Source organism: Pongo pygmaeus, chromosome X (genome assembly GCF_028885625.2).
Source record: "Pongo pygmaeus isolate AG05252 chromosome X, NHGRI_mPonPyg2-v2.0_pri, whole genome shotgun sequence".
Taxonomy (NCBI): domain Eukaryota; kingdom Metazoa; phylum Chordata; class Mammalia; order Primates; family Hominidae; genus Pongo; species Pongo pygmaeus.
In genome coordinates this window covers 138,703,965-138,714,810 of record NC_072396.2, presented here as the reverse complement: position 1 = coordinate 138,714,810, position 10,846 = coordinate 138,703,965, and the positions used below count along the sequence as shown (strand labels likewise).

At 45.5% G+C, this 10,846-nt stretch overlaps 1 pseudogene; it reads right to left on the bottom strand.

The window, feature by feature from the left end:
• Positions 1–8,332: 8,332 nt before the first annotated feature.
• LOC129024388 (5'-nucleotidase domain-containing protein 1-like) lies at positions 8,333–9,690 on the bottom strand (annotated as a pseudogene).
• Positions 9,691–10,846: the final 1,156 nt, after the last annotated feature.

The window sequence follows — 10,846 nt, the reverse complement described above, 5'->3', positions numbered from 1 at the left end:
AAGACATGCAATAGCAAATGAGCGCATGAAAAGACATTCAACATTATTAGCCATTAGGGAAATGCAAATTAAAACCATAAGATTCCACTACACATCCATTAGCTTGTGATAAGTTAGATTCACATTGTAATCCCCAAAACCACTAAAAAACAAAGAGTTATAGATAAAAAACTAATAGAAGAAATAAAATGGAATATAAAAATATTTCTTTAATCAAAAGAAGGCATGAAAGGAGCATGAGTAGAACTGAAACCAGATGACACAATTAGAAAAAAGAAAGAAGGTATAATTAAATGAAATAATAATAATTACGTTATATGTAAATGAACCAAACACCCCAATTAAAAGCCAGAGATTGTCAGATTGGATAAAAAAGTAGGACCCAACTATTTGTTATCTACAAAAGATGTACTTTATTTATTTAAGAGACAAGGTCTCACTCTGTTGCCCAGGCTGGAGTGCAACCACACAATCATAGCCCCCTGCAGCCTCTAACTCCTGAGCTCACGTGATCCTCCTGCCTCTGTCTCCTGAGTAGCTGGGACTACAGGTGTGTGCCACCACACCCCTTGAATTTTTAAATTTTTTGTAGAGACAGGGTCTTGCTATGTTGCCCAACCTGGCCTTGAACTCCCAGCCTCAAGCAAACCTCCCACCTTGTTCTCCCAAAGTTCTGGGACCACTGTGCCTAGCCAGGATATTCTCAAATGCAAAGATATAAATAGTTTCAAAGTAAACTAGTGGAAAAAAATAAACCTTGGAAACAGTATGCTAAGAAATGCCAGAGTGACGATATTACCAGACAAAATAGACTATAAGACAATGAGTATTATTAGAGAGAAAGAAGAATATTTCACCATAAAAAGGAGGTCAATATATCAGAAAGAAATGTAGTTGTGAACAGACATAACCACATAGCTTCAAAATATATGGAGCAAAATCTGTCAGGTCAAAAGAAATGGGCAAGACCATAGTTGGAGATTTTAACATACCCCACTCAGTAAATAATAGAGGAGATAGAAAAAGATCAGAAAAGATATAGGAAATATGAATGACATTATCAACCACATTGACATAACTACTACTTATGAAATACTACATCCAACAAATGAGACTATACATTTTTTCAAATGCATACAGAATATTCATCAGGAGAAACCAAATGCTAGGCCATAAAACAACAATCAATTCCAAAAGATTAAAATCTCAGAATATGTTCTATGGCAACAATGGCAGTAAATTCAGAATTAAAAACAATAAGATATCTAGAAAGGCCTTAAGATATTTGAAAATTAAACAATATCCTCTGAGTAACCCATGGATCAAAGAAGAAATCACAATGAAAATTAGAATATATTCCAAACTGATAACATATTAAAATTGGTGGGGTGTACTTAAAGCAAGGCTTAGAGGAAAATTTATAGCTTGAAATGTTTATGTTAGAAAGGAAGTAATAAAACTATGATCTAAGTTCATCTTAAGAAACTAGAAAAAGAAGAGCACATTAACCCTAATGAAAGGAAAAGTAGGGAAAAAATATAGAGCAATAGTCAATGTAGTGGGAAAGAAGACAAGCAATAGAGAGAATTAGCAAAGCCAAGAGATGAGTCTTCAACTTGATTAATGCAATCCATAAACACCTAACAAGACTGATCAGGAAAAAAGGAGTTAAAATACAAATAGCCAGTACCAAAAATGATAGAGGGATTATCACTACAGATCCTATGGATAGCTCACAGGAAATAGGAGAATGTTATGATAAACTTGATGCCAATAAATTCAACAGTTTAGATGAAAGAGCCAAATAATTGGAAAAAAATAGTATTAAAATTGACACAAGATGACATAGTAAGTCTAAATAGCCCTATATCTATTAAAAAATTGAATTTGTTATAGAAAATTTTCCCACAAAGACAGTTCCAAGCCCAGATGTCTTCACTGGTTAATTCTATCAAACTTGTAGAGAAGATATATTATCAATCATACACAACCTCTTTCAGAAAATAGAGGAGAAGGAGACACTTCTCAACTCATTTTATATGGCCACCATAATCATGATACCAAAACCAAGAAAAGAAAATTATAGGCCAATATCACTGACAAATGCAGACATAACTCCTTTAAGAATTAGTTAGAAATCAAAACTAACAATACATTAAAAAAAATGCACCCTGAGCGCCTCTGCCCGGCCGCCCATCGTCTGGGATGTGAGGAGCGCCTCTGCCCGGCTGCCACCCCGTCTGGGAGGAAGTGAGGAGCGCCTCTGCCCGGCTGCCCCGTCTGGGAGATGAGGAGCACCTCTGCCCGGCCGCCCCGTCTGGGAGGTGAGGAGCGCCTCTGCCCGGCCGCCACCCCGTCTGGGAGGAAGTGAGGAGCGCCTCTGCCCGGCTGCCCCGTCTGGGAGATGAGGAGCACCTCTGCCCGGCCGCCCCGTCTGGGAGGTGAGGAGCGCCTCTGCCTGGCCGCCACCCCGTCTGGGAGGAAGTGAGGAGCGCCTCTGCCCGGTTGCCCCATCTGGGAAGTGAGGAGCGCCTCTGCCTGGCCGCCACCCCGTCTGGGAAGTGAGGAGCGCCTCTGCCCGGCTGCCACCCCATATGGGAAGTGAGGAGCGCCTCTGCCCAGCCGCCCCTTCTGGGAGGTGAGGAGCGCCTCTGCCCGGCCGCCCCGTCTGGGAGGTGAGGAGCGCCTCTGCCTGGCCGCCGCCCCGTCTGGGAGGTGAGGAGCGCCTCTGCCTGGCCGCCATCCCGTCTGGGAGGAAGTGAGGAGCACCTCTGCCCAGCTGCCCCATCTGGGAAGTGAGGAGCGCCTCTACCCGGCTGCCACCCCGTATGGGAAGTGAGGAGCGCCTCTGCCAGGCCGCCCACTCTGGGAAGTGAGGAGCTCCTCTGCCTGGCCGCCCACTCTGGGAGGTGAGGAGCGCCTCTGCCTGGCCACTCCGGCTGGGAAGGGAGGAGCGCCTCTGCCCGGCCACCCCGTCTGGGAGGTGAGGAGCGCCTCTGCCCGGCCGCCACCCCGTCTGGGAGGAAGTGAGGAGCACCTCTGCCCGGCCGCCCCGTCTGGGAAGTGAGGAGCGCCTCTGCCCGGCCACCACCCCGTCTGGGAGGAAGTGAGGAGCGCCTCTGCCCGGCTGCCCCATCTGGGAAGTGAGGAGCGCCTCTGCCCGTCTGCCACCCCGTATGGGAAGTGAGGAGCGCCTCTGCCCGGCCGCCCCGTCTGGGAGGTGAGGAGTGCCTCTGCCTGGCCACCCCGTCTGGGAAGTGAGGAGCGCCTCTGCCCGGCCACCCCGTCTGGGAAGTGAGGAGCGCCTCTGCCTGGCCACCACCCCGTCTGGGAGGAAGTGAGGAGCGCCTCTGCCCGGCCGCCACCCCGTATGGGAAGTGAGGAGCGCCTCTGCCCGGCCGCCCCGTCTGGGAAGTGAGGAGCGCCTCTGCCCGGCTGCCACCCCGTCTGGGAGGAAGTGAGGAGCACCTATGCCCGGCTGCCCCATCTGGGAGATGAGGAGCACCTCTGCCCGGCCGCCCCGTCTGGGAGGTGAGGAGTGCCTCTGCCTGGCCGCCACCCCGTCTGGGAGGAAGTGAGGAGCGCCTCTGCCCGGCTGCCCCATCTGGGAAGTGAGGAGCGCCTCTGCCCGGCCGCCACCCCATATGGGAAGTGAGGAGCGCCTCTGCCTGACCACTCCGTCTGGGAGGTGAGGAGCGCCTCTGCCCGGCCGTCACCCCGTCTGGGAGGAAGTGAGGAGCACCTCTGCCCGGCTGCCCCGTCTGGGAGATGAGGAGCACCTCTGCCCGGCCGCCCCGTCTGGGAGATGAGGAGCACCTCTGCCCGGCCGCCCCGTCTGGGAGGTGAGGAGCGCCTCTGCCTGGCCGCCACCCCGTCTGGGAGGAAGTGAGGAGCGCCTCTGCCCGGCTGCCCCATCTGGGAAGTGAGGAGCGCCTCTGCCTGGCCGCCACCCCATATGGGAAGTGAGGAGCGCCTCTGCCTGGCCACTCCGTCTGGGAGGTGAGGAGCGCCTCTGCCCGGCCGCCCCGTCTGGGAGGTGAGGAGTGCCTCTGCCCGGCCGTCACCCCGTCTGAGAGGAAGTGAGGAGCACCTCTGCCCGGCTGCCCCGTCTGGGAGATGAGGAGCACCTCTGCCCGGCCACCCCGTCTGGGAGGTGAGGAGTGCCTCTGCCCGGCCGCCACCCCATCTGGGAGGAAGTGAGGAGCACCTCTGCCCGGCCGCCCCCTCTGGGAAGTGAGGAGCACCTCTGCCTGGCCGCCACCCCGTCTGGGAGGAAGTGAGGAGCGCCTCTGCCTGGCTGCCCCATCTGGGAAGGGAGGAGTGCCTCTGCCCAGCCGCCACACCGTCTGGGAAGTGAGGAGCGCCTCTGCCTGGCCACCCCGTCTAGGAGGTGAGGAGCGCCTCTGCCCGGCCACCCAGTCTGGGAAGTGAGGAGCGCCTCTGCCCGGCCGCCCAGTCTGGGAAGTGAGGAGCGCCTCTGCCCGGCCGCCCTGTCTGGGAGGTGAGGAGCGCCTCTGCCTGGCCGCCACCCCGTCTGGGAAGAAGTGAGGAGCGTCTCTGCCCGGCCACCCCGTCTGGGAAGTGAGGAGCGCCTCTGCCCGGCCGCCCGGTCTGGGAAGTGAGGAGCGCCTCTGCCCGGCCGCCCCCTCTGGGAAGTGAGGAGCGCCTCTGCTCGGCCGCCCAGTCTGGGAAGTGAGGAGCGCCTCTGCCCGGCCGCCCCGTCTGGGAGGTGAGGAGCGCCTCTGCCCGGCTGCCACCCGGTATGGGAGGAAGTGAGGAGCGCCTCTGCCTGGGCAGCCCCGTCTGGGAAGTGAGGAGCGCCTCTGCCCGGGCGGCCCCGTCTGGGAAGCGAGGAGCGCCTCTGCCCGGCCGCCCTGTCTGGGAGGTGAGGAGCGCCTCTGCCCGGCTGCCCTGTCCGGGAGGTGTACCCAACAGCTCCGAAGAGACAGCGACCATCGGGAGCGGGCCATGAGGACGATGGCGGTTTTGTTGAAGAGAAGGGGGGGAAGTGTGGGGAAAGGAAGGAGAGATCAGATTGTTGCTGTGTCTGTGTAGAAAGAGGTGGGCATAGGAGACTCCATTTTGTTCTGACTAGGAGAAATTCTTCTGCCTTGGGATGCTGTTGATCTATGGCCTTTCCCCCAGCCCCATGCTCTCTGAAACATATGCTGTGTCAACTCAGGGTTAAATGGATTAAGGGCGGTGCAAGATGTGCTTTGTTAAACAGATGCTTGAAGGCAGCATGCTCTTTAAGAGTCATCACCACTCCCTAATCTCAAGTACCCAGGGGCAGAAACACTGCAGAAGGCCGCAGGGTCCTCTGCCTAGGAAAACCAGAGACCTTTATTCATGTGTTTATCTCCTGGCCTTCTCTCCACTATTATCCTATGACCCTCCCATATCCCCCTCTCCGAGAAACACCCAAGAATGATCAATAAATACTTCATAAATTAAAAAAAAAAAAAAAAAAAAAAAAAAAAGAGCTGTAACACTCGCTGCGAAGGTCTGCGGCTTCACTTCTGAAGTCAGCGAGACCACGAACCCACTGGAAGGAAGAAACTCTGGACACATCTGAACATCTGAACAAACTCCGGACACACCACCTTTAAGAACTATAACACTCACCGCGAGGGTCTGCAGCTTCATTCTTGAAGTCAGCGAGACCAAAACCCACCAGAAGGAACCAATTTCGGACACAATATTACCTCAGAAACTCTGCTTATGCCTCTTCTCAGTCAATCCCACACCCCCTGCCCCCAGTGCACACACACATATCAAGGCAATTGTTATGGATTTCTGTCACTATAAATTAGATTTGTCTTTCCTAAAGTTTCAATTAAATGGAATAATATACTAAAAAAAAAAAAAAAAATGCACCCTGACCAAATGAGGTTATCTAAGGAATTCAGGTACAAAGTCAATTTAACATTCAAAAACAAGTCAATACACTGTAGTCAATTCATACCAAAGTATTGACTTTGAAATAAATTAACAATGTAAGATGCATGAGTAAAGGAATGGATAGAGAAATAGATATATGATAAAGCAAGTACAGTAAAAGATTAATGATATAATGTAGTTGGTGGGTATACGGTTCACCAAAAAATCCTTTCACTTTGGCCATACATTTGAAAATAACTTTTCATAACAAAATTATGGAAAAAACAAATCAATTTAACCAACCATATTAACAGCATAAAGAAGAAAAAACATGACCACTTCAATAGATACAGAAAAAGTGTTTGAAAAATCCAATATTCATTTATGATTTTTTTAAACTCTCAAATAGGTATAGAAGGGAACTTCCTTAATCTGATGAAAGACATCTCCCAAAACTTACATCTAGCATCATAGTTAGTAATGAAATAGTGAATTTCATCATTAAATTTTTCTCCACCTTAAGATAGGAAAAAAAGCAAGGATATCTACTCTCATCATTTCTATTCAACATTGTACTGGTGATCCTAGTCACTGCAATAAGTCAAGAAAAGGAAATAAAAGGCATGCCAATTTGATAAGAAGAAATACAACTGTCATTTACATATGACATTATTTTTACAGAGAATTTACAAAACAACTACTAGAACTAATAAATGAGTTTATCAACATCTCCAGATGCAAGACCAATACAGAAATCAATTTATTTTTAGATTCTACTAGCAAAATGGAAAAATAAAAATTTCAAAAATCAGTTTATAATAGTGTTATAAGACATAAAATACTTAAGAATAAATCTACCAAAAGACAACTAATACCTGTACATTGAAAATTATGGAAAAATGATAACAGTGTTTAAAGAAAACTTAAAAATTGGAGAGCCAGGTGCAGTGCTATAATCCCAGCACTTTGGGATGCTGAGGTGGAGAGGATCACTTGAGGCCAGGAGTTTAAGACCAGCCTAGGTAACACAGTGAGATCCCTGTTTCTATAAAACATTTTTAAAAATTAGCCAGTTATGGTGGTGCACGCTTGTAGTCCCAGCAACTTGGGAGGCTGAGGCAGGAGAATCTCTTGAGCCAGGGAATTCAAGGCTGCAGTGAGTTATGATTGTGCAACTGCACTTCGGCCTAGGTGGCAGAGTGACCCTGTCTTAAAAAAAAAAAAAAAAAAAAAAAGAGATATGTCATGTTCGTGGATTGGAAGACTCAATATTGTAAAAAAGTAATTCTTCCCCAAATTGATCTTTAGACTTTATGCAATCCCAAGCTCCTAGCAGGCTTTTTTTGTAGAAATTCACAAGCCAGCTATAAAATGTATGTGAAAATGTAAGTGACATAGATTAGTCCAGTCTTGAAGAAGAAGAACGAACTTGCACAACTTACGCTCCTCACTTTCAAGTTTGTAAATCTTAAAGTAATCAAAATAGTGTGGCATTGGTCTAAGGATAATCAACTAAATAAATGAACTAGAATAAGAGTCTGTAAATTGACCCATACTTATACAGTCAGCTGATTTTCAATAAAAGCAGCAAAGCAAAACAATAGGGAAAAAAAGATCTTTTCAATAAATGTAGTGAAATAACTGGAAAAATAACCTACAAAGAAAAATTTAACCTCAACTCCCACTCTTCACCATATACAAAATTTAATTTGAGATGGATCAGAGTCCTAAACATAGGCACTAAACTGTAAAGCTTTCAGAAGAAAGCACAGGACAATACCTTCAGGATGTGAGGGTAGACAAAGATTCCTCAGATAGGATACAGAAAGCAATAACCATTAAAAAATTTAATATTTAAAATTAATTTAGTCATTAAGTTTTTGAACTTTTATAATGAAATAATAGCTGACTTAGACGAAAATTTCAATATAGTAGTACAATAAGTTCCTGCACGCCCTTTATCCAGATTCTCTAAGTGTTAACATTTTTACTGCATTTGCTTTTTCATTCTCTTGATAGAAATTATTATATTATTTTTAATATTTTGAATGTAAGTGGCATCCATTATGCCTCTTTACTCCTAAACAACATTCTCTTATATAACTGTAGTTGAATTGTCAAAGTCTTATTAATATTAATACTATTAATCTATAGATTGTTAAAATTTCAATAATTTTTCCACTAATGTTCTTTATAGCAAAGAAAAATTTATAAATATATGCAGCAAAGTATCTGAAAGGTATTAATATCCTGGTTACAATCTTTCTGGGTTCTAACATGCCTGTATTTTAGTTTAGTCTTTTTGTTTATGTGTATTTTCTCACTTTTTTTTTTCAACTTCTTGGTCAATTTTCATTAAAAACTTATTCCTTAAAACTTTTTACAGTATTTTTTGAAATTTTTTTTTTTACTGCATATATGGGGCTTCACTTCATTTTTCAGTAAAGACAACTTATTTAGTTATCAGTGTCCCATCATTTGATAAGACCAATGGAGGGTTTGGATAGTAGCCAGCTGTTTTTGAATTGCTTGAAGAGAATCTTGTAAATTTGTAGTCCAGAGGTAATTCTGCGATTATTTCAATACTTGGAATTCCAATAGTGCTGTAAGTACTGATTCTCTTACAAGACTATGTACAAACCAAGGAATCTTCTGTATTTTCCAGTCCCAAAACGGAATCAATAAAAAAAAAAGGAGCCCCATTTTTTAGATGAAGTATTTAGAGGCTTTGCCTTTGGTCCCTCATATTTTCCTTTTTCTCTAGAGGCTCTGACTTCTCAGGCCTCTGACTCCTTGCACCTTCATCCCTCTGAGCTCTTCCAGGATAAGAACTGTCTCCCAATTACTATAGTGACGAGCCAGGAAAATATCTGAATGTGTGCTGTAATAAACAACCTTGGGTTCAGGTTTGCCAGTGATTTTCTTCAGAAGTTCATAGAGGTGGACAGCGTTCCCTTGGGAGCACCAGCCAGGTTTATCCAGATATGGCAGCACCTCCTGCTCCTCATCATTCTCTGCATCTAGAAAGGTCTCTGACTTGGTAAGTGGGAGAAGAAACCAGGCTTCAATGCATTTGTAATCACAATGTCAAGAAGGTCTGCAAAATCATTCCCAAGGATATATTCACAGAGAAGTCTACAGTAATCACTGTGAGAACTGGTAATTAACAGAAGAATTTTCCCAGCATTCTTTAGCTGTCGAAGCCATTTTTTTCACAGATTCAGGACAACTGTGTAAATATCTGCCTGGATCTCTTTTTACTTCTGGAAAATATATTCCACAGTTTTCCCTAAAAGCTGACATTTTATAATTGTGTTGTATAGCAGCAACTATATCCTTCCAAAAATCAAATGTTTTTTGACCATTGTTTGTTGTTAAATAGTCCACCACCCTGGCACATAGAAGAGCTCCTGGAAGGTCAAAGTAGTTGTAAAAATAATACTTTCATGAGCGGCAAGCCATTCCAGTGTCCGACAAGAAGTGCTTCCACCCTTTCTTGCCATATGTCTCTGCCAGCACCTCTGGAGTCATCATCTTGGTGCCATAGCTTGCCCTGAGAACAGTGCCATTATCAGCAAGTTTAAGGAAGTTCTTATCTTCTAGATCCAATGCCAAACCCTTGCAACAGAAATTCCAATCCTCTGGGGTCACATTGAGCAATTCCTTATCATACCCTTTCTCCTTAACTAAGAACTGGGCAAAGCTATTATAAATGAGTGGGGCGCTCTCGGGCAGGTTGTAGTGACACAGGGTGTGGTCCAGGTAGAATCCGACCACGTCGCAGGTGTCCGGGGAGAAGTGCTGAGCCATGGCTGCACTGGGAGCACCGGGGAGCACCTCGGCCCGGGAGGGTGCAAGCTTTTCTCACTTTTTAAAATGAGTATGTATTAATTTTGTAATAAGAAGAAGCTACTATTAATAAATAAAAAAACAAAATGAAATATGTGTATGTGAGAAGACACTATTAGGAAATCCACAGAATAGGCAAGCCACAGACAGGGAGAAAACATTTGCAAACTATATATCTAACAAAGGACTTATGTTCAGGGTGCCTAACAAATTCCTACAACTCAACAATAAAAAGACAAATGACCCAATTAGAAAATGGGCAAAAGATGGGTAGGCGCGGTGGCTCACACCTGTAATCCCGGCACTTTGGGAGGCTGAGGCAGGTGGATCACGAGGTCAGGGGTTCAAGACCAGCCTGACCAACATAGTGAAACCCCATTTCTACTAAAAATACAAAAATTAGCTGGGTGTGGTGGCGGGCACCTGTAATCCCAGCTACTTGGGAGGCTGAGGCAGAAGAATTGCTTGAACCTGGGAGGCGGAGGTTGCAGTGAGCCGAGATCACACCACTGCACTCCAGCCTGGGCAATAGCAAGACTCCGTCTCAAAAAAAAAAAAAAAAAAAAATGGAAAATGGGCAAAAGACTTTGACAGATATTTCACAGAGAAAAGGAATATTAATGGCCAATAAGCAAGGGTAAAAGTGTTCAACATCACTAATCATCAGGAAAATGCAAATTACAGCCACTGTATGCATTAAAATGTTAAATTTTTAATTAAAACAATTAAGGCTGGGCACAGCGGCTCATGCCTGGTAATTCCAACACTTTGAGAGGCCAAGGCAGGAGGATCGTGTGAGGCCAGGAGTTTGAGACCAGCCTGGGCAACATGGCGAGACCCTATGTCTACAAAAAATTAAAATTTAAAAATTAGATAGGTGTGGTGGTGTGCACCTATAGTCCCAGATACTCAGGAGGCTGAGGCAGGAGGATTGCTTGAGCCCAAGAGTTCAAGGCCGCAGCAAGCTATGATGGCACTGTGCTCCAGTCTGGGCAACAGAGCAAGACCCTGTCTCAAAACAAAAAACAAAAAACAAAAAAAAGGAAGAAAATTATTTCCTAACAAGAATCCCAAACTCAGCAAAACTATCACAAGCAAATATAAAAAACACATTTTT